The sequence below is a fragment of the Mastigoproctus giganteus genome, chromosome 5, assembly GCF_048544385.1.
Source record: "Mastigoproctus giganteus isolate SK-2022 chromosome 5, ASM4854438v1, whole genome shotgun sequence".
Lineage (NCBI taxonomy): Eukaryota > Metazoa > Arthropoda > Arachnida > Uropygi > Thelyphonidae > Mastigoproctus > Mastigoproctus giganteus.
The window spans coordinates 238,202,931-238,228,423 of NC_143579.1; the positions used below are offsets into that span (position 1 = coordinate 238,202,931).

Consider the following 25,493-nt stretch of genomic DNA (forward strand, 5'->3'; position numbering starts at 1 on the left):
TTTTTAATGTTTTTTTGTAGATAGACCTAGGAACACTTATACGCATACATTTATAAATATGGTGAAGGGGGACATATGCCCATTTCTTCCCCCGAATACGCTCCTGTACAAGATAGAGTAAATACTTTCCAAATTTATACAAAATTCATCACGCGCTACTATGCAAAAAATACATCGGTGAAGTTGAGGTGAGCAGCCCATATACATTCGGAAGTGCGTTATTATTTAGCGATAGTAGGTCAGTTAAGCTCCACGAGATGGTCAAAATTAAAGTTCACATATTCCTTCAAAGCTCGTGATTTACCATTATTATTCTCACAGAACAATTTCTCCATCAATGTGCCCACTTTCATTTAACAGACAGTTTCATAAGCGATGTTAATCAGAGAGAGAGAGAGAGAGAGAGAGAGAGGGAGAGAGAGAGAGAGAGAGAGAGAGAGAGAGCTTTTATTGCTGTAAACTGCAAACCAAACCTATGCAAAATACGTGCATTTGCATATTTTTCAGCATATAGGTCTCAGAGGTCTCAAAATGTATATGAACACCGTGTATTTTAATATTGTCATATTAAAGGTCGCAATAATATTGATAATATCTTAATAACAATAAGAATATTAATATTTTAATTAATATTAATTTAAATTATCGGAATTTACTGGTGCAGATTTTTTTTACTTGAAAATATATCGCTTAGATTGTTGTGATTAGTACTTGTAGTTCTTCTATGAATACAATATTTATTATAACTTTTTGGAATAAGTTTCTTATTTCATATTTATATTTTATATTTTTAAATATTATGTACTGTATATTATATATTTTTTAACAATTATTGTATATCCTTATAATCCGCTAGGTGGCTTGTATTTTATAAATGAAGTAATAGCCATTTCTTGTTAACATTATCATATTAAAGATCGTAATAATAGTGATATCTTAATAACAATAAGAATATTAATATTTTAATTTTGATTAATGTTAATTTAAATAGGAGGTTGCTGCTGCAGAATTTTATTACTTGAAAATATATCGCTTAGATTGTTGTGATTAGCTAAAAGTTAAACTATTAGTATTTGTATTTCTTCTCTGAATACAATATTTATTATAACTTTTTGAATAAAGTTTCTTATTTCGTATTGATATTATTTTTATATTTATATTTTTAAATATTATGTACTGTATATTCTTATTATATATTTTTTACAATTATTATCTATTCTTTTAATCCGCTAGGTGGCTTGTATTTTACATGACGTTATAGTAATAGCCATTTTCTTGTTGAAACATTGTCGCGTTGTTATTAAATGTTTTTTGTAGCGTGGAATGTGGAAGTCAGAAAATTAACGGTAGATATATGGAATCTTTATCTTTTTTTTATTTTTATTTTACACAGCTGTGATAATCAAACTGGCCTTTTACGATGTAGGATTCACAAGCAGACTTAACAAATGGAGATTAGCCACAGTAATGATTACGAAGTCAGTTCATGTAATAAATCAGAATAAATTTGCAAACATGGCTTGTATTTCCGGTGATGAAAGGAAAGAATGTAATTATTCTGTTGCAAGCTGCTAACAAATTCAATAATAATGAAGCTGTTAAAGAGGATTGCGCTAGTCTCCCGGAGAACGACTTCTTACGGTTTGTATCTTTTAAAATTAATTACACCAGCAGTAATTATATTCACATTAAAATGATTAATCTAAGAAAATGAAGTTAGGAAAACCTTTAAGATAAACAATTCGCACTGTCACTCGAAAATTTCCTGAGAAAAAAAAAATAATAATAAAAAAATAAATAAACATCAATAGGAAAAAAAAAAAAAAAAATACTGTGAAACTATTTCAACCAAACGACCTGCTTTTGACAGAACAAGTGCGCAAGTGCGTAGAGTAACTATTATCGCCTTTTTCGCCAACGTGACAAAACTCCCATTCCACGGATTATAATGAAATTTTATGGTTGGATTCTTAAGTAAAATATGTGGAGCCATCCAAAATTGCATTAGTATTGGACCATTAGAAACTGGATAAAAAAACTCGATAAGAAAGTCGAATCGAAACCAACTTTTCAGCGTATGCTTCTTTGTCCTTGGAAAAGTTTTAGGCCTAAGTCCAATTTCATAGCGGAATTTGTAAATTAATGCAATTCTCAGGAAGATTCCCTGAAAAGGTTTCAGGCCCAATTCCGATTTCATAGCCCTGCAGTTCTTTTTCTTCCTCCCCTACAGAAAACTTGCTATAAATTTGGAACAATAGCTTCAATCCTTTTCAAAATTTTAGTTTTTGTTAAGATCTCAGGGACCTCTGCACCAAATTTATTTTTAATAGGTTAACCCCATTCCCCCTATGAGATGTAGCAATACTTCCCCTTTTAAGAAGTACTGCTACATCTCATGGATATTCATTACCAGAGGCCCCGGTGCAACGTGCATGAAAGTGAAGAGTGCCCTTGTGTTTGTTTATTAAGACTCCTAGTCCCCTCCATCCCTCGTCGGGCCTACCTATCATATGAACATCACTGGTGGGTGGGTGGATTAACTTTATAGAGATGGCATTACACCGCCAAAAAGGGTAATTTTCCGTTCTATTGTCTCATCTTTAAAATAAATGGCAAAATTAATCTTTTTGCGATATACCGGTAATTTGTTTAAAGGTAGTGCAATTCGTTGTGCAGGCAAAGTTGTTTTTTACTGTCATCATAAGACTATTGCATTAATTACACAGTTTAAATTTTTAATTTATTAAAAATTCTGAACCGTAAGCTGCAGTAATTCTACTTTAAACTTCTTGTTTCATATTATTTCTTATAATTTCCTTTTTTCGATATTATTACTTATGATTATATGAAATGTGATAGTAAGCTAAAAGTTACAGACTTAAATATTATCTTTTTGACTAGAAAAATAAATGTGATGAAATAATTTGGTAATATATTATTAAATCATATTATAAACATAGGTTGCATTGCTTTTCCTCAGAGGAAAAAACTTTTGGCAAGGCGTACTTTATTGTCAATGTGACAGCGGTTAAAATTCCAATTCCCCCATCAGTTCCGCTATTGGATTTAAGGATAGTACTTTTATTTGTTGATCCAGGAAACAATGCAGTTTGCTTCCTATTTTTTTACCGATTGCGTCTAGGTTTCATCTGAAGTAAGTTCAAATAGGGAGAAACAAAGGAATTAAAATGGCTGTGGAATTTCTCGCTTGGCAGATTTGGTTAATGTTGCGGCTAACGCACGATATACGTTGGTAGCTATTCGCAATACGATTATAATTGCTATTAGGACGGCAACGAATGTTCCTGAATACGTCGATGGAACTTGTTAAAACAATGTCAAAAGGCAATAAAAAAAGATTAAAATTTTTGTATTAAAAAATTCCATTGGAAATCTCCAACCTTGAAAATGTTCAAACTTTTAATTTCGATCCATCAATCATCCTTGAAAATTTACTCAATCGGAGAAACCTAATATTTATAAGGGATTATTTATACTAAACAGATTATTCATACTAGACAGTTGCGAAAAAGTCTAAAACGTCGCTAACTTGCTTGACCAAGTTATGAGTTCTCCAGTTCTCTACAAGAATTGACTAGCTCAATTGTTTCATCTACCACCATTATTTTTGCAACGCCGCGATGAGTGTAATGATATTTTCTTAGGAGAAAATATCATTACACTCATCTTTTCTTTGGGAAAATCTGATGATTCGACTTATTTTTCGTGGTTAAGGTTTGGTTTTGGACGAATATGTTCTTCAATGGTTCTTTGCAGAAGGAGTGATAAATATCGTGATATCTTCGATAACGTTATTCTTCTGATAGTAATTCTATTTGATGGAATAGGACCTTATATTTCTTCAGTAGGATAGTACCTGCCTCGAAGAAATACTGGTATATGGCTGCGTTCTTTGAGTGGAATAATGTGACACTAATGGACTGGCCCACAGAACTAGATTTGAGGCCAACAGAACCTTTTGTGGGGCGATTTAGAAAATCATGGAAATGATTGTCGATTGAGGTCAATGTCACTTGCTCAAATAAAAACTGTTCTGATGGAGACAGAACAATTTTATTTCTATTTTATTTGCATTTAATTTCTGTTTCTATTTCAGTCGGAAAGTATTATAAAATGGTGAACAGGGGTTGCTTGGTACATTTACTGGCAGATCGTACGAAAATACTTTTTTCTTGGAAGTCGTTTTCTTTTACGGTTCGATCCTGTTTGTTATAAATGAAATCCTCGATATTTAACGTTTCTTCCTTATACACCTTAAGATTATTTCAAAGGTTTCTTATTATATTGACATAAAAACTTTCGCTTACAGTGAGAATTTTGAATGGCAATTCTTTTGACAAGTGACTAGTCCTTATTAAGTGTACCCTATATTATATTTGCATATTATTGTTGCACTTCTGATTGTTTTCTCGACCCCATATCCTTCATACAACCTCCAGCTTCGCATCCTGTCTAACCGCACCCTCTTCCTTGGCTTTCTTCCATTTACTATTTTGTGCTGATGACGTATTCCAGTCTGTCAGAGGCAAGAGTTAGTTGAGAGCGCTGACTTTTTGGTTACCTTTAAAGCAGATTTAAAATTGTTGATATTGTATCATACAAATATTTATAATACAGTATATCCGATAATTTAATGATTACTTAAGTTTTTCATTTTCTCCCTACTGGGCACAGGGTAATTTTAGAGCAGAAAGAATGCACAATTAATGTACAGTAGATTGCCAACGAACTTTTAGGAAAGAAAGCAGCGACATCTATTTGCAGACTTTAAAAATATTTTTTAATGAACGCCTAATATATCTGGAGATTATATCTGAATTTATTTTTTAAAGAACAAACAGAGGGAGTTTAGCCTCCCTACCCCCTGCAACCACCCAATGCGCCCGTGGCTTTGCATAAAATTCATGAAGGAAAAAATATGGAGCAAATTAAAACTTAAGATGAACTGGAAGAAGATTTACTGTGAACGAATGAGGCCAAAACAAAAAGATAAAGAAATTTTCCTCCTAAGGCTACCTTAGGAGGAAAACAACAACAACATTTATTGTTGTTAGATTATATATTTTTGTATTCTTACAGGAAATCGGTGTCCTCAATGTTTCCCGATCTAATTCAAGGACATGTTTCCATGTTGCGCATTAAAGATCTAGCACTTGGATTTCTGCAGTATTGAGGACAAACACTGAACACTACAATCATTCGAATATGAATTGTATTAAAAAAAAAAGAGACGTCCAGTCAGTGCTGATCATATTGCGTGAATTGTAGCAAATCTTCCTTGAGCTTTAGATTGGCATGCTACGAGAAGAAACTGCATCTGCACTGCGAGACGAGCAATTTTCTAGAAAATTTATAGAGCTAGGCTTGTGCTATTTCTGGAGGTTCATAAGCATAAAATTAAATTAAATTTCCTACCACTCTCTCTCAGACAACGAAGTATAGTAAAATTTTAAATGGCTCAAGGAGTAAACGATTACATATTTTGTAAACTCTCGTAGAACTCGGTAATTTTTTTATGGAACAGTTTTTTCCTTTCCTTACCTTGTATCATTACCAAGTTATGGATTCCGATTTTTTTTTTTTTTTTTTAGCTCAGTAAGGTAAAATAACGAGTTCTGTAAGATCGTTCATAATATATAATCGCGTTCTCCTTATGCCATTCTAAATTTATAATAACATCCTGTATCTCGTTATCTGTAGGAGCCTTGAGGCCTCCTGTTGGTATGGAATTAAAGTTTAAGCATAAGAATCTCTAAAAGACAGCTATGTCTGTTAACATTACGTGACTCAGCCTCTATGGCGCCAAAATGTAACTGCTGTTGATTCTTATTGATTGAAACCTGGGTTTCATAAATCAGATAGAAATACGAATTGCATATCCAAAGAGCAAACTTAATTTGTACTTATTTTACTTTAATTGGGATTCTTTCTTTCGGAGAGTTCTTTAGATTAAAATATGTAACACGATATATTCACCTTCAGCCCACCTTTTCCATTTACCTCCAACAGACATCATTAAAATGCTTCAAACTCAGAATCAATTCCGACATCCGGTGGAGCGGACAAGCTATAACTAGTTCACTACTCAGTTTTTTATGATCCAGTCTAGTTAGCCTTGCTCGCGTCACTTCATTCGGTGGGTCAAAAGGCAAACACGCTAGTGCAATTATTTCCCTTCCCTCCACTACCGACTTCTCACTGCCACACATTTGTTCACATTGTTCTGTGCTTAGGAACTGGAGATATTTGAAAGATAAATGTGTATTCAGTTGCAAGGATCTCATTAATGGATCTGTATTCAATTGCAGAAATCCTTGCAATTGAATACAGATCCATAATCAATAATTAATAATAAATAATCAAGTTTAACTGGAAGAACTCTCAAAGGCTTTTTTCAATCGTAGCGGGGAGGGGACAATAAAAAATTTCCCATGATTGCTTTAAACATATATGCCAATGTTCAAGTAAGTATTAATTTTATTAGCTAAGTTGTAGAGGATGAGAATCCCGGTTGTGCTCACGGTCCAAGAAGGAAAAATTAATTGCTTTCGTGTTCCTGATAACAGCAGCTGTGGTTACGTCTCGATCAGTTTAATGGCTGATGTACTAAACGTTAAACAGATGATCGGCTAGTGGCCACAATTCCGTGTACTACTTGTCCCAAGGTTCTTATCACCTATCATTGTAATTCAGCGCCTTAAGTCGGGGACTAATGAGGACCATCTTAGTTTACAGTTTCCGAGAAATTCTCGGGAGGCTCAGAATCTCCATGTTGGCGTTGACTTCCAAGGACTTCTCTGGAAAGAATCAACACAGGCACAAATGTCCTTTTGAGGGACATTTAAAGAGAGTGTGTTGATTGCAGCATTCGGTCATTTACTTACTATAAATAGAAGCTACGCGGAAATCTATGCACACGTCACTAGTCTCGATAATCGGTAGAGATCGCCTCGTCGCCCCAGGGAAATACCTGAGTAGGCCGTGCTCTCCCAGCATGGATGAACAGAATGCGTATTAAACGTCTCTGACAGTAGTGGGGTGGGGGAAAGGGGAAGTTGCTTGTCTCACGGAATCTACAGTCTTATAGGAAGTAGATCGTATCGTAGGAAATTGCCATCAGACGTGGCCTCTAATCTGGTGGGTGATCGGACCTCTTTTCTTTGTACACTCAACTACGCAGACTCCTGTACGACCTGTAGCAATGTAGGCCACAGCAGCGGCAGAGGCCTTCTTCACGTAATTAGCATGAAAAAAGTTTAAGCGCGCACTTTTCAAGATGACTTCGGAGCGGTAGTGGTGGGACAGACGTTTAACACCTTTCAGTACTGCTATGAAGAACCTTGAAGTTGCGATGGAAAGAATTTCTTGTTCATTTAAGTCTCTTATACAAGGCATCGGCGTGATGGTGGAGAAACGAGATATTTTTAAGTCGGATATATTCCCTTGTTTAGCAAACACGTGACACTGGAAAAACTATCTTTAAGCAGATTATACGGACATAACTTGCTTAGAGAAAATTCAGAATTTTTCTTAAGTTTCAGTATTTTTACTTAGAGTAACATCTACTACATTTAGAAAACGAAGTTGGAAATACTTGAAATTCTGTGTATTTATTCTGTAGTCGAAAAGCATGTCTCTCTTTGTACGCGGTCACAAGCGATATGCCTCTCGGACAATCACGCCTCATCACTCTAAAACAATATTATTGCTTGTGCCACGCTGTCTAAGCCTAAAGTTTGTTTTAATGTGGTACCCTAACTGCGTTTGCTATGTGAGGATATAAAAGAGGCCTGATCGTTTCATTTATTTGTGAATAATGAAATATTCACAAATAAATTTCTTAATATTAAAGGATACTAAGCGTGATCAGTGCTGTAATTATTTTTGATTCCTCGTCATTATTATTAGATCTTTTATATATTTTTAATAGTTTTATATATTTTTTTCTTCATATTTCGAGAGTCATTGAGTTTGATCATGGCCGAGTGGGCAGAAGGTAAAAGCACAAGTTACATATGTCGCGTCTTGGAATCTACGTGATGACACAAAATATGTAAAATTATTGTAAATCGTACTGTCGTTGCAAACCCAGGATATAAACAGAAGTCACACTGTGGTTGTCCAGAATATAAACACAAATTAGTTGTTTATTTATTATACATGTTCCAGATACAAACAACCTTTGTAAACCAGTAAAAAGGATATGTCACGATCTTCATGGATGCCCATTTTACCACCATGGTCAACATACTTCTTCCGTTGGTGAGGCAGGTGATGAATCACAGCTCTGTAGTCATCCGTGCTCAAAACTTATCACATGGAAACAGATCCGAGTAAATTGATCAATCTTTCATTGTGAGATGGCTGGACTGCCACTCAGGACTTTGTCCCTTCACTTCTGGGCCAAATGAATACGCCCATGACTCAACATCGGCAAAATGTAAAGGAATACTACATCGTTCTGGCAGCAGAACGATGTAGTATTCCTTTAGAGGGAAGTAATATTCATTCACTCTTCAACCGGTATCGACCTTTGAATTTCCTCAAGCTGAGCAGTGGAGGTAACTTATTCCAGATTTACAACTCGCTGTCTAAAAGAAAACTTCCAGAGTCTAAACCTCTCTCTCCCCCTATAATTTGAATTTATGTGTACAGTACTAGTTCTAGTATCATTTATAACCATTAACATCACACTTTAATCCAAATTTAATGTTCCCTATTAATGCCTTAAATTTCTTCCCTATGTGGCCTAGATATTCGAATGCGTTTCAATCAGATGACATAACAGGGCTGACAGTAGAGGAACCAGTAGCAGGAAGTGATCACGGAGTTCTACGGTGGATGATGACGAGAGAGGTAGCAGAAGTAAAAGGCAAAGGAATGGGCTTTAATTTCAGAAAAGGAAATTACGATGCCTTAAGGTACTACATGGCCTCTATTAACTGGGTAGATATCGCGCAGAGAATGAATACAATTGAACTGTGGTACGCTTTTAAAACATTAATCACAGATGCCTTGAATGCGTATATACCATTAAAAAAATACTCCACGAGAAGGGTTCCAAGTTGGATGAATAGTGAAGTTGCCACATTACTTGAGCAGAAAAAGGTGGCATGGAAACGTTACAGAGCAATAAAAAGTACTGAAGCCTATAACAGCTACAAGGTGGTGTGTAATAGAGCCACAGAAAAGGTTCGACAGGCAAAGGCAGTTTATGAGAAATCACTAGCAAACAGAGCAAAGAGGGGGGATAAAGAATTCTTCACATATATAAATGCCAAGAAGAGCAGGACAAACCAGATCGGACCTTTACGTAAGGGAAAGGGGATAGTAATAAATACACCAGCTGCCGTTGCAGATGAACTCAACAGTTATTTTGCATCGATATTTACAAATGAAAAGCCTTTTGTGGCAATGGGAAATTGTGGGAGCGAAGTTAAAAAATATGTAATTAATGATATTGAAATTTCGCAAGATTATTTAATGAAAAAACTTTCAAGCCTACAGACTAGTAAGGCTCCTGGAGTTGATGGAATATACCCTATAATCTTGAGAGAGGCGGCAAGCGAGTGCATTGAACCACTGAGGCTGGTTATGCGAGCATCACTAGACTCTGGGGAGATTCCCTTGGATTGGAAAAGTGCAAATGTATCTCCCATACATAAGGGTGGCTCTAAAAGTGAAGTGGGAAATTATCGACCTGTCAGTCTGACTTCAGTAGTAGGGAAAATCATGGAGGCAATGATCAAGGGTGGAATTCAGGATCATTTGGATAGAATTGAAATTCTCAAGGATACTCAGCATGGTTTTGTAAAGGGAAAATCATGTTTAACAAATCTGGTTCGCTATTTCGAAAGGGTCACTCACGAGCTGGATTTAGGGAATAATTTCGACATTGTTTATTTAGATTTCAGCAAAGCTTTTGACTCAGTCCCACATGAGCGGTTGCTTTATAAGCTGGAACAGGTTGGAATCACTGGGAAAATCCTTAGATGGATAGAAGGATGGCTTCAGGGCAGGAGGCAGAGGGTTGTGATAAATGGCTATTCCTCAGATTGGGTTGATGTAAGAAGTGGGGTTCCCCAAGGATCAGTATTAGGACCACTGTTGTTTTTAATTTTCATAAACGACATTGATGAAGGGATAGAGGGCGTGATGTCTAAATTTGCAGATGATGTTAAAATTGGTAGAGTAGTTAATGATCACTGTCAAGCTGAGCTTCTTCAGAGAGACCTAGATAGACTTCAAGAATGGTCAGAAAAATGGCAGCTGTACTTTAATCCAACAAAGTGTAAGGTATTACACCTGGGAAACAGTAATCCCAAAATAACTTATTCACTTGGTGGAGTTCAACTAAACCCAGTACTGGAGGAAAGGGACTTGGGTGTTACGATACGGTCAGACATGAAATTCTCTGAGCATTGTAAACAGGTTGCAAGGAAGGCCCATGGTGTCCTATCGATGATCTATCGAACTTTTGCAAGTAGAGATAGGGACGTGATAATCCCATTATATAAGGCCTATGTTAGACCACACTTGGAATACTGTGTTCAAGTATGGAGACCGCACCTAAAGAAAGACATCGAGCTTCTTGAAAGGGTGCAAAGAAGGGTAACTCGCCTGGTGAGATCGGCAAAAGGGCGTCCTTATGAAGAAAGACTTCGAATATGTGGGTTGCAGAGTTTGGAAACTAGACACCTTAGAGGAGATTTGATTGAGGTGTTTAAGGCTCTGAGAGGCATCAGTAAAATGAATGAGGACAAAATTTTCAAGATTATAAATGATGCTAGAACTAGGGGACATAAATTCAAGTTACGCGGGGAAATGTTTAGATTGGACTGCAGGAAGTTTTATTTTAGCCAGCGAGTTATTAATTACTGGAATAAGTTGCCTTCATGGGTGGTAGAGGCCGACAGTTTGGGGAAATTCAAAGGTCATCTGGATAGTACTTTCGGGTAAGGGAAGCGCATAGGATGATAGGATTAATTTCCTTTTTATTTAATTTTTAATTTCATTTTATTATTTTTATTTATTTATTAATTATTATTATTTATTTATTTAATTTTTGTTTTTATCATTGTTTTGTTCGGATTTTTTTTTTTTTTTTTGGCTGGTGCAGCATAAGCCATAGGCTTTCTTGCACCATACGGCCGTTACTAATACTAATACTAATACTCATATAGATGCCCTTTTGTCGATCTCATATGCGTTGCTTGTATTTGAACTTTTCAGGAAACTCAGTCTTTTTTTTTTTTTTAATTTGGTGCGGTCTCCGTAAATTGGACACAGTGTTCTAAGTGCGGCCCCACAATTGATTTTTTCAGCATGATTATATCCTCCCTATCTGTACAAGAACACGTTCGATAAATCATCGACGACATCATAAGCTCTCTACCTCCTGTCTACACCATACTGAGAAATTCATATCTGGCTGTATCGTAAATCCCAAATCCATTTTTTTTATCTACCCTTTTAAGTCAACTCCACCAGGTGTGTTATTTTGGAGGTCTTATTTCTCACTTTGCATTTTTCATCGTCAAAACATAGCTGGCGCTTATCTGACCATCTTTGAAACAGGTTGAAGTCCTTCTGAGAGAGTGCTGCTTGACGCTAGTCATTAATCATTTTCGATTTTGACATCATTCCCTCTATTCCTTTATCATAACAGACTCCCAGCACTGATCTCCGAGAGAGACCCTACCTGTGAAACTAATCATCGTTCAGCACATCCTCCTTTTCCTCAAGTGTGTGGCATGGATCCTTTGTTGGTAAGAGTCACACTTGCAATTTCCGTGTATGAAATGAAATGATCAGCGTGCATTTAGTGCTTCACACAATCTCTACATGTAATGCAATTGTGTTAATTCGTTGGGGGGAAAAGTGATGCTAGTATGGGACGCTTGTTGCATTTTCTCGAGAGGAGTTAATGGCATTCGACCACCATTAAATGTTTTATAGAATAGGGTGGTTCCCAGGCTCTTCCCTCAACAGATTATTATAATATTCATTTGGAGTGTTTTCTAACAGCATGTGAAACTCACACTTTTTAATGATTCAATCATCTAAAGCCGAGGATTGAATGAACACGTTTTCCCTACTTCCATACAAACGCCACACTTTACAGAGTTCATTAACACAAATTATTACACGTTAGTGCTGCCATGCAAGAAATTTCTGATTTCTCAGCGTACTTGTTTTGTACGTATTTTCATTTTATTGGTTTCCACAGTGAAAGTAGAGCTCAACCTCGCATTATCATTAGAATTCAACAGGCAATACCACACAAACCAAGTCAAACTCTAATAGTACAAAGAAAAAAGATATAAATATGATTTTATATGCCAGTCAATAAATCATACGCTTGTTTATGTAGGCCATGTGACACTTCTAAGATTGAAAAGTTTATGAAAAGTAACTGAACAATAGAATAAAGGGTCACTGTACCAAGACAATATTTTGTTCACCACAAAAAATGGGTGAAAATAGAATAGTCTGTCTTCCTATTATATTTTTTTATTTTTCGTGTTGAATTTTTATTTTAAATGCTTTCAGGAGCTCTCCAATTCAATTTTCGCCGTTCGTTTAATCATTATCCGAGAGTGTAACTTTTTAGGGTCTCAATATTTGCCCATTCAATTTAAATGTAAATTTTCTGCTTTTCAAATTATGTCGGGGTTTAGCAGAAGCGGACGTCAGAGAATCGTATAATTTAGGAGAACACAATAAAATTTTCTCTTGTTGTCTTCAGCACAGCACCTAGATTATGCTAGTCCGTTACCTTCAATGATCTAAATTACTTCCTGTGTGCTCAATAGGATTTATCACGAGGGGCTTCAAATAACAACTCGCACTAAACCGATTTTATTTTTAGTTCAAACAGCTTAGAATTGAGGAACTGACTGTGGCTTAAACTATGAATTCCAGAGACATTGTCTGATCAGTCTGAAGGCCAGAGACAGTAACATCGTTAGTAGACATGTCCTGGCCCATACCCAAACCGGGCACACAGCAAACTCAAGAAGTCACAGAATGAGAGAAGTTCAACCGCCCTTATGAGCCATCTTAAAAAGAAAAGATCGGCAAAATGGAAATGTATTAAATCGAGATTTGGAATAATTTGGAATATTAATTCCAAAATTGAGGACGAAAATATATTTAGAGCTTCAGGAGTGTAAACATAAATAAAACAATGATTATATATTCACCCTGAAGATAACTTCGTAATGTAAGAAACTGCTTAGACCAATAGGACAAATTAATTCCATAAATTGAATAATAAATTAAATATTCTGTTTATATTAGTTGTTGGAACTATTCACCAGTTTTCTATATTTACAATAAATTATATAATTTAGATGATAAAATAATTACAAAAAATTTAGAGGGATAGAATTTTTACTTATATTTTCGAAATAAGCGTATCAAAATTGATAATAACAGTAACCAACTAAATATTAGTTGGTTACTGTTAGTATTTTCCCCCATAGAAATAGGAAAGACAGACTGCTTGAAAGCAAACAACATATATATATATAGGTTTGAATTAAGGTAATTAATACCCAAATAATTTTGTACACTATCCTTTTTAGGTTATGAGGGGAATCATGGTAAGATCCAATACTCCTTACATTTGGAGAGTACAAATTTAATGTCTTCGCAGGTCGGCTGCTAGGTAGTCCACCGTATCGAATCCGTGGTTTATAAAATCTTGCTTTTTCTGCTCTGCAAGCTGACCAGGCTAACACACTGCCAACGCCATTTTGTATATCTAAAAAATTTTATTTCAAATTAGAAGATTGCGAATTCGGAATCTTTCTTTAGTTAGTCTCCTGTGATCAAAATGTCTCTAACTATTCTGTTAGATCCATCTCTTGCCTCTATTACTCTTCCAACTGGAAAGATCACGCAGAATATCATTTTTTTCCTTTGCTTTTTTCACTTCATGGAAAAGTTAGTTGGTCTCAGGCGAAGTTTTTCTTCCAGCAAAACAGGCTGGTTGTTGTAGTGTTTTCACCAGTTTCCGGCAGAAAAAAACCATGCTACCCTCGCCTGAGACCGACTCGGCCACATTGTGAAAAAGACTGATAAAAATTTCCCTCAACATTGATTGGATTCGAACTCAGATCTTTTCACCGTCCTGAGTTCGTCCGTTGGTATAATCATCGTCCTCCTAACCGGCTTGAGGAGGATGGTGATTATATCAACTGTGCTACCGTGAGGGTGCAAAACAGGAAACCTCACAAAGAACATACACAGTTTATAGACATCATGTACATAGGTGAATGAGGTTGTTCTCGGGTAACTGTAATATATAACAGGCAGTTATGAACAAACTATTAATAAATCCATATTTGATTTTGAAAGGGCCTCAAACTTATTTCTTGTACAGATGGCAGTTGTGCCTTTTGGTCTCTTGTTTTGCCAAAAGCTTTAGTTGCAACTTCTGTCCGCCTAAAGATAAACTGGCTTATTAGCCTATTAATTTTATTCTAGGTAACCGTAGCCGAGGGGTTGAAATCGAGAATACATTAGTACAGGTATTTTCAGTTGATTGTGGTTAAAACTGCGGGACTGCTAAATCCGGTGATGTATTCTTGTGACGTGACTTTATGTGGAGTATAAACGGAATATTTATTTTAACTCTTGCACCGATAATCTTGGCAAATCTCCCCCTACCATACGAACATCATTTCATTTAATGGCATCCCTGATTTTCCAACGCAAACTTTAAAAGAATCCTGAACTATCTTACAGCCAAGAAGTCTCCAAGTCTTGGTGACATTTGTCGACTTGTTCTCTACTTTCAAGTTCTAAAAACTTGTTTTGTGTTGCCTTTTTACTGTCTCCTATTCCAGTAATATTTTTCCTTCGTGGAGATTTCTTTCCAGAGTAATGGAGAAATTCATTAGCCGCCAACTCTATCACTGTCTTAAAACCTTCCATCCGATTAAGGCGCATTATGGCCTTGCCCTTGCGTCGTAAAGCCCATAAACAAACATCCATCCGATAATGAATACCAGTACGAATCTCGTCAGTGTTGAACCACTGGTAATATCATGGCTTATGTTACTTATCTTTGGACAAATTCCATGGTAAAGTTCAAAGAAACTCTGAACGTTAGGTTTTTTTTTTTGTTTATATTTGGCATGAAACCTCTCTAAATAGTCTTACATTTTTATGGTCTGCCTTTTGGTTTTTGTAGTTGAGTAGCTGGTTTCTCTCTAATTGTTTAGATAATGAATGGCTCTCTGTTTGTAATTTTGCATCCAAAATTAAGTTCTTTCAACCAGTCTTTACCTCCTATATGTTACCTCCTATATGTTAATGACTTTCAGTTTGAAATTCTATCCGATATTTGTTTTATAAAATCACGATACAATGTATTTTTCAGTTCAACAAAGTATGCTCTGCTGAAACATCCACAACTCCTCGAACATCCATCACTAGTTCCTTAAATGCTGATCTCCAAGTAATTCCTTAGTGGACGAAGGAAACATGGTTAATTTTAATTCTTCTGAAATCTATTTCCACCTCATTTCTTACAAGAATCTGTTCTTTCCACGTTACATGGATCTTCAACATAAATCTTCATGGATCTTCATCAACACTCAGATTTCTAGACAGAGTCCCATAGTCTTACTGCGGATAACTCTGATTTCTGTCTTTTGATGGCGAAAGCGCATCTAGGCTATAGTTTGGCCTAGGTTTTACTCTCTTTCTCCCTCTCAAATACAAATTACAGATCCGCTCTATCGTGGAAAACCGTTTACGTATCTGTGATGGTATTCCCGAAACAACTATTACCAGATTAATTAATGATTCTTCACTTATAATCCAACTCCACTCTCTATTACACACACGTTCAGTTTTTTTTAATCATGCTTTATCTATAGATGCTTCCATGGGCACTATTCTTCTGAATTAGCATTTGTAATTCTATCTTTTTCTTCAAAACCACGAACACGTACCTCGGCTAGTCAACCTTTACAGTTCAACTTAAAACTCAGTGAAGTAACTTTTCTTCTTTCAGAAAGTAACTGTTTTCTTTCTTCAACAAGTTTTCTGTCTTCTTAACCTTCAACGGTACTAGAGCAATATTGGTGTGGAACGCACTGTGGTACCATAAAAAAGTAAGATAAATAATATGCGCAGCATTATGGAAATATTGAATTTCACTTTTGTTTCTCGCTCTTTACAGTATTACAATGTTTCGGACAAGGGCTGTATGGTCCCCTCCATCCGGAAAGTATACCACTAAAGGTTTAGCAGATCATAAAATACATGCAATTTACTGGCACAGTATATTGATCGCATGATCTTGGTGGCTTTGATGCAAAATCTGAATGACTAATCTGTGTACGTGCGTGCCTTGATTATAGAACCACCCGAAATGCTAGGCTGTAATACGAGGGCTGTTTGAAAAGTAAGGTAACGGATGTTTTGGCGATATGGCTTTCCATATAATGAAATGGCAATGAATAAAGGCACACATCTACCTTTAGTGGCCTAATGTTTCTTAACATTAGGCCACTAAAACAAAATGCTGCCTTGTTTGAAACGTAGATAAATGTCTTTTCCCAAAAAATATTTGCTGCTTAACTTTCGAACAGGATTGAGTTTATTCGTTTTTCATTAATTTTAAAGTTGTTGAATTAAAAACAGATTAGTAATTTGTTGTAAATTGTTTTGTATTTCATTAGCAAATATGTATATGTCAGAAAGCAGAACTCTGATTATTTTGCGCAACGGAATGGGGTTCCAAAAATTGAAAATTAGCCCGCTGCTTCTATTGCTATCGTACATATTCAGAAACTGCACGGAGAAAACCGGAAATTTTAAGATAAGTAGTAACACGAAATCTTATTAGGCGTAGCCGCTTCTGTCCTTGTTTTATCTTACATTTTTTGCTGTTCTGGCAAACCACTTAATAATTTAGACAAGTAGCATGACGTAGTTTTATGTTGCCTTTTATCCGGCAATCACACAAAATCCAGTAGTCTAATGATAACCTGCAGCTAAGTGGCCGCCCAAGTCTTTCTCTGCCATTGCCAGCTGTCTTTTATCCTTCTGTTTAACAAGCAGAGATTTCCTTTAGCCGTACGCCTAAAGGAAAGGGAGATAAATTCTGGTGTTGGCTTATCAGCCCTTTCTTCTTGGTATAACAGCTGCGACTCCTTGAACTCCCTTTTTCATGTCGAAACAGAAAACCTTTCTTTACCGATGCCATATCAGATAACTTAAACTTACTTTTCATGTTAAATTTCTCGCTCTTTTAAATTCATTTTATATCATTTTTCTGTTTTGGTAACTAAAATAAATTCGATTTCTATAATTATCAAACTTGGCACTAATTAAATTTACATCCCACGGATAAGGTACCAACAAATACCAAAAAGCAGGTGTTTACAGTGCACACTGGTAAATACCCTCTATAAAGTATCTGGACACATGTCGGTTTCACATTGTCTCATGCCACTCACTTGGCCACTATGACACACTCCACCCTCCTAGGCAGACTCGCCACCAAGGCTCGATAAAACTGCAGTGGGTATAGTCCTCTATTTCTCCTGCAGGACAGTTGATTGATTGATCGTTGTAGGGTTTTAGACGCCTCAGAAATTTAGGCCATATTGTGCCACATAGCTTATGTCTGTAAATTTCGGTTGTTCTGTGGTCGATTTGCTGTTTGCTGGACAAAAAAATCCGAGTTTCCGGGAGAAAAAAAACATACTATCTTTACGTGAGACTCAGTAACTCAGCCACATTGTGAAAAAGACCTATAAAAGCATCACTGACTGGATTCGAACTCAGGTCTTTTACAGCCGGTGTAAAAGTATTTGATGTCTAACGGCACCAGGGGTTTCCCCCATCGCATTGTATGCATTGTAGGTGTAACACAGAAGTCTGTGAAAGCCAGAGATTTACAAAAAAGTATATGGGCAGTGTCCTGTCGTGTAATGTCATGGTATGTTGTATCTCTGACTATTTAGCCGTTGGGCCCTTAGTGGGACCCCTCGTTGCCCACATTTTCCCCTTGGAGGCAGGTCAGGGTACCCAGTAGATTTATATCAGCAGTATGGCAGGAACTGCCACCTAATTTCCAGGGATTTCAGTGGCTAGGACCTAAAAAAAAAAACGAAAATGTGGGGAGGGTAGCAATTATACTAAGTGTACTACTACCCACAAGGGCACTGCAGAACTGCCGATGTCGGTAGGATGTTGTTGTGACCCTCGCCAGACACTCCAGTTCAGCCCGTGAGTGTTCCTTAGAGTCATAGACGTTCAAATCGGTACCCTGCGCCGGCCATTCTTCCAACTTTTTTCTACTTAGGTCTCCATTAACCATTCTCGAACAATACTGGAAGTATGCCATGGGTATTATTCTGTTGAAACAAACATGGGTCTGTCCAAGATGTTTATGTTACCCCCGCCCCAACAAAGGTCCTAGGCCATAGCGTGATAAACAGCGACACCATAACATCCACATCCCCATCTGATCATAATAAGGTGTAACGAGATTTCTACTACGAACCATTTATATCGTTCGTTGTACTGTCCAAGATGAGAACGCTGATTGCAGATGGTGATGTTCAGCTTATGATCGCCCTTCTATCATGAAAACAAAGGTCTCGGAATTTCCTAAGTAGTTCGCACAGATCTCAACTCTGGTTAAAGCCTTGAATTCTTAGTTGACGTTCTGTAGAGAATGTCTAAGAGGTTATCATACTGCTACTGCCTTTCCTAATCACGTTGTGCTTTTGCGGTGTTCCTTTGGGTGTTGCTGGAATGGTGGTGGTACCTTCACGCTTCCATTTCATGATAACATAAGCGTCGGTCTACTTTGGATGGTATAAGCTGTCTGCAGTTGCTCGAATCGACAAGCGAGCAAGGTGACAAGGAAGCTGTAGAAAAATTATGCCAACAGCAAACAAAATACTTTTATGAGCAGGTACGAAAATGTGTACGTATGGATGTGTGTAGGATAAGTGCCTAAGCTGTGGTAGATATTTTTTTTTGAAAATGAAGTTCTGGTTATTCTCGTTTTCATTGGAAAAAGAGTGTCTTTCGAGAGGGATGACAAACAGCAAAAGCGCGGGTTGCCTCTGATTTTCACTAGGCGCCAATTCGTGGTAGGTGCCAAATGGAGCTAAGTTCTTTACTTCTCAACAGAAGTGCAGAACTGTTCTGAACAGATGTACAGAACAACAGAAGTACAGAGAAGAAATGTTACTTTTCTTCCATTTTTGAAGTACTAAACTAACCTGGTATCCTTTGTTGAGTATAATCATGTGCTCACGACTGGTTTGCATATTTTTGAAGTAAGAAAAATCGGAATACCTCACTGGAAAACCCAACCTACACCTCTGCCTAAGATTTACTACCCATCTACAAACTAAAATCTACTACCTACCTATCTACAACCTAAGATCTATATCTATCTACAACCTTGAATTAAAACCTTAGAAATTCTAGTCGTCAACTCATTTGAACTCAGACCTTTACAGACTAGTGGTGAAACCAAGATACTGTTACTGAGGTCAACGTTATGGGCATTTCACCTTTGATTAAGACGTAGGCAAGATCAAAGCCATCATCCGAGGGAGTGTAATATTTCATTAAGCTCACAAATGGGAGTGGATTAACTGACGCCATCAACGTTCTTTTGTTGTAGAGGCTTTACGGTCCAAGGGAAACTAATGACCATAATGCGCCCATCAGCGTGCAGATATTGTTAGGCACATTTTGTTATATCCATCTGTTTATAGTTGAAATATTCACAAAAATTAATACAAAATGGCGTATTGTTTCTTCTTATACCGATTTCATCATTAACGAGTTAAGACTTCCATTAATAATTTGATCGATACTTTTTAAAATCAATAATAACAAAAATAAATTAATAAATTATAGAAAACTTGCCAACCTGTCTCATTCCAGAGTTAACGCGATACTTTAGGTATGAAAACAGTGTGACTGTTCGTAGCGTCATCTGGTGTTGCTTTAAAAAATATATTTTGTATTTAACACAATTATTGATGGACTTGCAAGGGTGCACTGCTTACGTGCGATGATAATTGGGAATTAAATTTGAAATTTAGTGAACGTTACAACAATTTGAAATTGAATTTCCACACGTCTCTTTTTTGTTTTAGACGGGCGATCTTCCCCTTTCCATTGTGGTATTGATTATCTAATTATGTTTCGAATTAATGCAGTGAGAAGCATCGCGATTGTCCGGTTTAGGAGATGGCTAAATCCTTCCTGGATCGTGACTAAATTTACATATATATCAGCATTAAATAAATATAAATTGATTAATTACAATAAAATTGCGTTTTGAGATTAGAACAGCTTTCAGGTGTGCCAACAGTGAATGCATACATAGGATTTTAATTTACTTTACTACACTGCCCAACAAAATTGGCAGGACACATAGAAAACGTGGTGTAACTCGTGCAGCTTGCGATGGAGCTGGACAAAATTTTGGTATGGTGGTAGTGTAACATAGAATAAGATGAAATGAGGAGACAGCGAGAAATTTCGGACGCTATAAGGGTCATGTATAGGGGTTGTATAAAGAATTACCTAAAAGGTAATTATAGAAGTCGATACAGGATGCTCGAAAATAGGGTCACATGATATCAGTACGGCGTATGATCCCTCCAACGCTAAACAGGCCTGACATCGATAAACCATGCTCGATATAAAGGTGTCTATAAGATTATACGGAAACAAATCCCATTCTTCCACCAGCGCAGACCTTAACTCACCAGTGACTGAGGTGTTGGCTGTCAGCGTGCAATGTAACCCCCAAGGGATCATTTCATAATTTTATGAAAATTGTGAAATATACCTTTCATAATTTTAAATATTCAATTAAAATTATGAAGAAACAAGATGCAATACTCGAATTTATGTAACTAATCTTGAAAAGAAATAAATTATGGAGAATTTAAATAAATATAAAAGGCAATTAAACCAATAGACCTTGTGATAACAGACTGCTAATGAAAAGAGCCCGGGTCTGGTAACCTCAGCTGAGGCATATTTTTTTAATAATTTTCTAAAAGGATTTCAAAAAGAGACTTAAATTTAGATTTTTCCGAATAATTGATCTTATATTAATTCAAAATTGAATTGTGTTGTCTTGAAGTACAACCTTTTCATTAAATATTTTTATACCATATAATGTTTGGAATCCAAGAGAGGCCCGAAGATGGAATTCAGAAACGGATATTGTAATTGATTAGGGAAATTTTTGGACTTACAGAATTATAGCCTTAAAGGATTCAAGTTATTCAAATAAAAATCACAAATGAGATAGATAGAGACTTCTTTACAAAGATAAATTCAACTCCTGTGAGTTATCTTTGTAAAATGATTTGCCTGTTTCTTGGACGAAAAACTGGAGTTTCCAGGAGAAAAAACCGTGCTGCCCTCGACTGAAAACCGATGAACTCAGCAAAATTGTGAAAAAAGCTCATAAAAATACCTCTAATCATTGACGAAAATTTGAATTCAGGTCTTTTCCATCCTGTGTAGGGAGGACAGTGATTATATTAATTAACTATTCTACCTGCAGGATTCCAGCGAACAACGCATACATGCAAGCAAGTAACGAGCATTTTTTAATATATAAAGATTTATCGATATTTGAAAGAACTCAATGCCTTTTCCTGCTGAATTGATTACTCAATTATTTGTCATATATTGCGGTGAAATCGGTTAACATAAAATGTGATGACTATTTCCATGCTAAGAGCGATACAGTAAATGAAAGAATTTGACATAATTCTTCCTTTAAACATGCCTTTTCATCTTAAAATTGAACATTTTGAAATTGAATCCTTGAGGACACCTGCTTGAAGAAATTTGACGAAAAAAGTTTAGTAGGGCAAGGGAAAAAAAAAGATCAAAAAACTCATTATAGAGTAAATACGATTCCAACAAGGAAAGAATTTCTTTTCTTTTATTTTCCTTTCCTTTTTTTACCTATCTTTTTTGTGAAGAACCCAAGTGTGAGCGAAGTAATTTATTTGCCAAATATCCCAGATTACTAACCCACACTTCCCAGCGCTTACTGACAAGATGCAGCACTGCAAGGCTATGAATAGAACAAGATATGCGAAGAAGTGGATCATTTTAAGTTACTGAGGGTGGTTTGCTTTTGAATTCCTGTATAGTAATAATAATAAAATGTAAAGAGTGAGGAGTAGAGGAAGTAAATGCTGACCATTTGAGTCAGCAATGAAAGAAGAAGGGTTCTTTTATTTTGCGAATAAAGAAAGTGAAAGAATAATTCTTTATTTTCTTAAAAGTTCTGCAAACAAATAAAAATGTGCTTCCGTATACACAACCATCAATACTATACTAAACGTTCCAAGTTTGGGGTGTACTATTTAAATAATGATACACTTTTTCGCCTGTTTAAAAAATAAAGGTATTCAAATAGACATTCGATTACAGTGGGCCAGCAAGTTTGGTATTTGGGGAAACAGTACTTCTCCTGCTGTCGTCCCTCGTACCTTCTGTAAGAAAGTAGTTCACTTTTTCTGAAAGTTAGAAGCCCAGATTGGGTGTATTCAGCTAAAGTCTGCTGTTTCGGGTATGAGGAGTGTTGTTGCCAGGACTATATTTAGACCAGCTGGTAATCTAGCAAAGTACTCTGACCTTTTAATGATACCCTGCGGATTTTAAGAAAGTCAACGATATATGAGTGCTGATATTCACTACGAAGACAGCACACCTGACAAACCGTTGGGAAAAGTTTCACAGCTGTCACTTCGTTAGACACCTAAGCAGAGTCATTAGTGATAAAAAACGATGTTTGCTACCGACTGGAAATCTCGGAGAATGAAATTTCAAAAGCATATTGAGTGATTCGCAACCAGTTGGGCAACATTTTTAGCTGCCACAAGATTACAGAACATTTCATCCACATTAGTGACAACTGGCAGTAAACGAAAAGAAACACGCCTATTTCCTACTTGAATAAACACATACATAAAAAAACAATGAGCAATCTCTCCCCTCCCTCTCCTTCCTTCGCAAGTAGCACAGCAGGTGAAAAGCCCCCGGATTCGAATCCCATCAATAGCCTGAGGAATTTTTATGGTTTTTTTTTTTTTTTTTTTCATAACGAAGCTGAATTAGTTGGTCTTAAGCGAGGGGTTGCATGGTTTTATTCTACATGAAATTCGAGTTTTTCATCCAAACAGGCAAATCGACCACACACGCAACTTACAGACATGATATATATATATGACGCAGTATGGTCTAAGTCACTGATGCATCTAAAAGTCTATAACAGAAGAATTCCCTTCCCTCCAAACACTGTAGAAAAGGCTTGGATTGGATTATATTCGCCAAGTGAGGATTTAGAAATGCTTCCCTTCAGAAGTAAAGCCATCTCTATGTATCTTTTTTTTACTTCTTTTTTTTTCTTCATTATCTCTGAATAACTTGGTTTTTGTGTTTTCATCTAAAAAAATTAGCAAACCGCCCGCAGAATACAAACAATTTATAGACGCAGTATACTGACGAGGACCTCAAGGTAGCTGAAGGTTTCGTCTTCTATGGTCTTAATTCTAAAGCATCAAAAGACCATGTAAAGTATCATCATATTAATAAACATACAGATGTGCTGGCACACTAGAAATCATCTTATAAACTCGTGACAACAGATATTGCCTATTGTGTTGTCGCGGGTTTATAAGATGATTTATATCCGTATTAACAGATTAATCGAGTTTAAATTAAAAGCATAGGATATAAACTCTGAAGGACCTAAAACATAATAGACAGAGCTGACTATTGTAAACCGTTGAGCATAATTGTAAACTACCGACGTAAACTATTTGCTATTCTGAGTCAGGCTACTGAAATACTTATGTACACTCATGCAGGAGACTCTGGTGTCTTTTTCGGCACCGTTGTACTGTTTAAGGAGTTGTTGAGGTTCGAGACGGGTCGCTTTAGATGTGGATCAAAGGAATAAATGAAAGAGATATGAGATGAGAAAGAGAGTCGTAAAAGGAGAAGAGACTGATCATGAAGAACTGTTTCCGGTGATTTCAGAAGAGTTCAAAGCAAGTCGCTGTCTATAGATAATATTTGGGTTTGGTAAGTTACTGTTGAAGACATCAGAAAGGTCTTTTGAAGCTACTTTGTTGCTGAAGAAGTAAGATGATTGTTCTAGATATGTACCAAAGGAACAGTTGGGATAGAAGAGATGTGCAGACGCTGGTGATGATGAACCGTTTATAGTGATATCATAATGGTTAAAATTCAGATCTTTGATTTATTTTTGGTGGAGAGTTTAGAAAGATGAATGGAAGGAGGTCCACTTTTAAGAAGTTGTTGAAGTTGGAATGTGGCTGATCTGGATAGGAATCACCGGCATGGCTATTGTGGGAATAGGAGAGATGTCTGGCGATGGAGAACTTTCTAGTGACATCAGGATGAACACAAGGCAAGACCAAGAGAAGGGATCGTACGAAGAAAAGAGGTAGGAAAAACTAGCAGAGGTGGTAGGTACAGTTGAGGTCAGTACTAGGCTTGGAATGTAGGTACAATTGAAATCAGTACAGGGCTTGGACTGGTTAAAGGCCCAGAACGGTATCCTGGTGCATTTTTCGGTAAGTCTATTTATTTGATGATATTTACCAAATATTATGAACATGTCTCGGTTTTATCTAATTTTACATAATATTTTGAATAAATCTCCCTCTGTTTATGTACAAAGACCATTTACGTAGAAAATTCGTTTAAATGGTAATTTATTTAAGTCATATTTAAAAATGACAGTTGCTGTTTAGGAAGTGTCTTGAATATAGTTTTGAATTCCTGGAATGATAAAGTTTCATAATTACGGTGTAGTGTGTGTGTGTGTGTGTGTGTTTCCACAGTTTTATATTTCGCTTGTTTCCGTTGTTTCTGCTGATTTATTGAAAGTTTGCAATGTGAGATTGAAGTCACAGATTTCAGGCGAGTTGTCAGCAGAAATTTATTGGCTCATAGTCCGTCTAGCATATGGGTTCTTACGTCATGTGCAGTGCGTACTTGTGATCCTATAGGAAACCTATAGAATCAAAAGCACGTATTTTTGCAATGATTATATTCATTATTATTTATAAAGAGAGGCCTGAAGAAAGGCCATGATATTTGCATTTACAGTCTATCGGACAAGATAACATATAGTGAAGATTTAAAAAATACAAAAGAACAAACCTATTATTTTGCTTGACTAAATAATAATTGGTTACAGTAGAGGAAATAAAGCATTCATTACTTGTACTGTAAAAATTTCAGTCAACAAGAAAAACAAGAATTGCAAAACTCAGTCAACAAGAAAAACAAGAATTGCAAAACTCAGTCAACAAGAAAAGCAACATTGCAAAACTTAATTAAATAAATTCATAACTGATAGGCAATTGTTTTAGATGACACTGTCAAAGCACTGAGTTCAAGAG

General features: G+C 36.3%; 1 protein-coding gene across 14 annotated transcripts in view; it reads right to left on the reverse strand.

Moving 5' to 3' along the window:
• Nucleotides 1-25,493, reverse strand: part of LOC150086311 (uncharacterized) — a 452,317-nt gene that overhangs the window by 419,830 nt on the left and 6,994 nt on the right. The gene's annotated exons all lie outside the window — the stretch shown is intronic.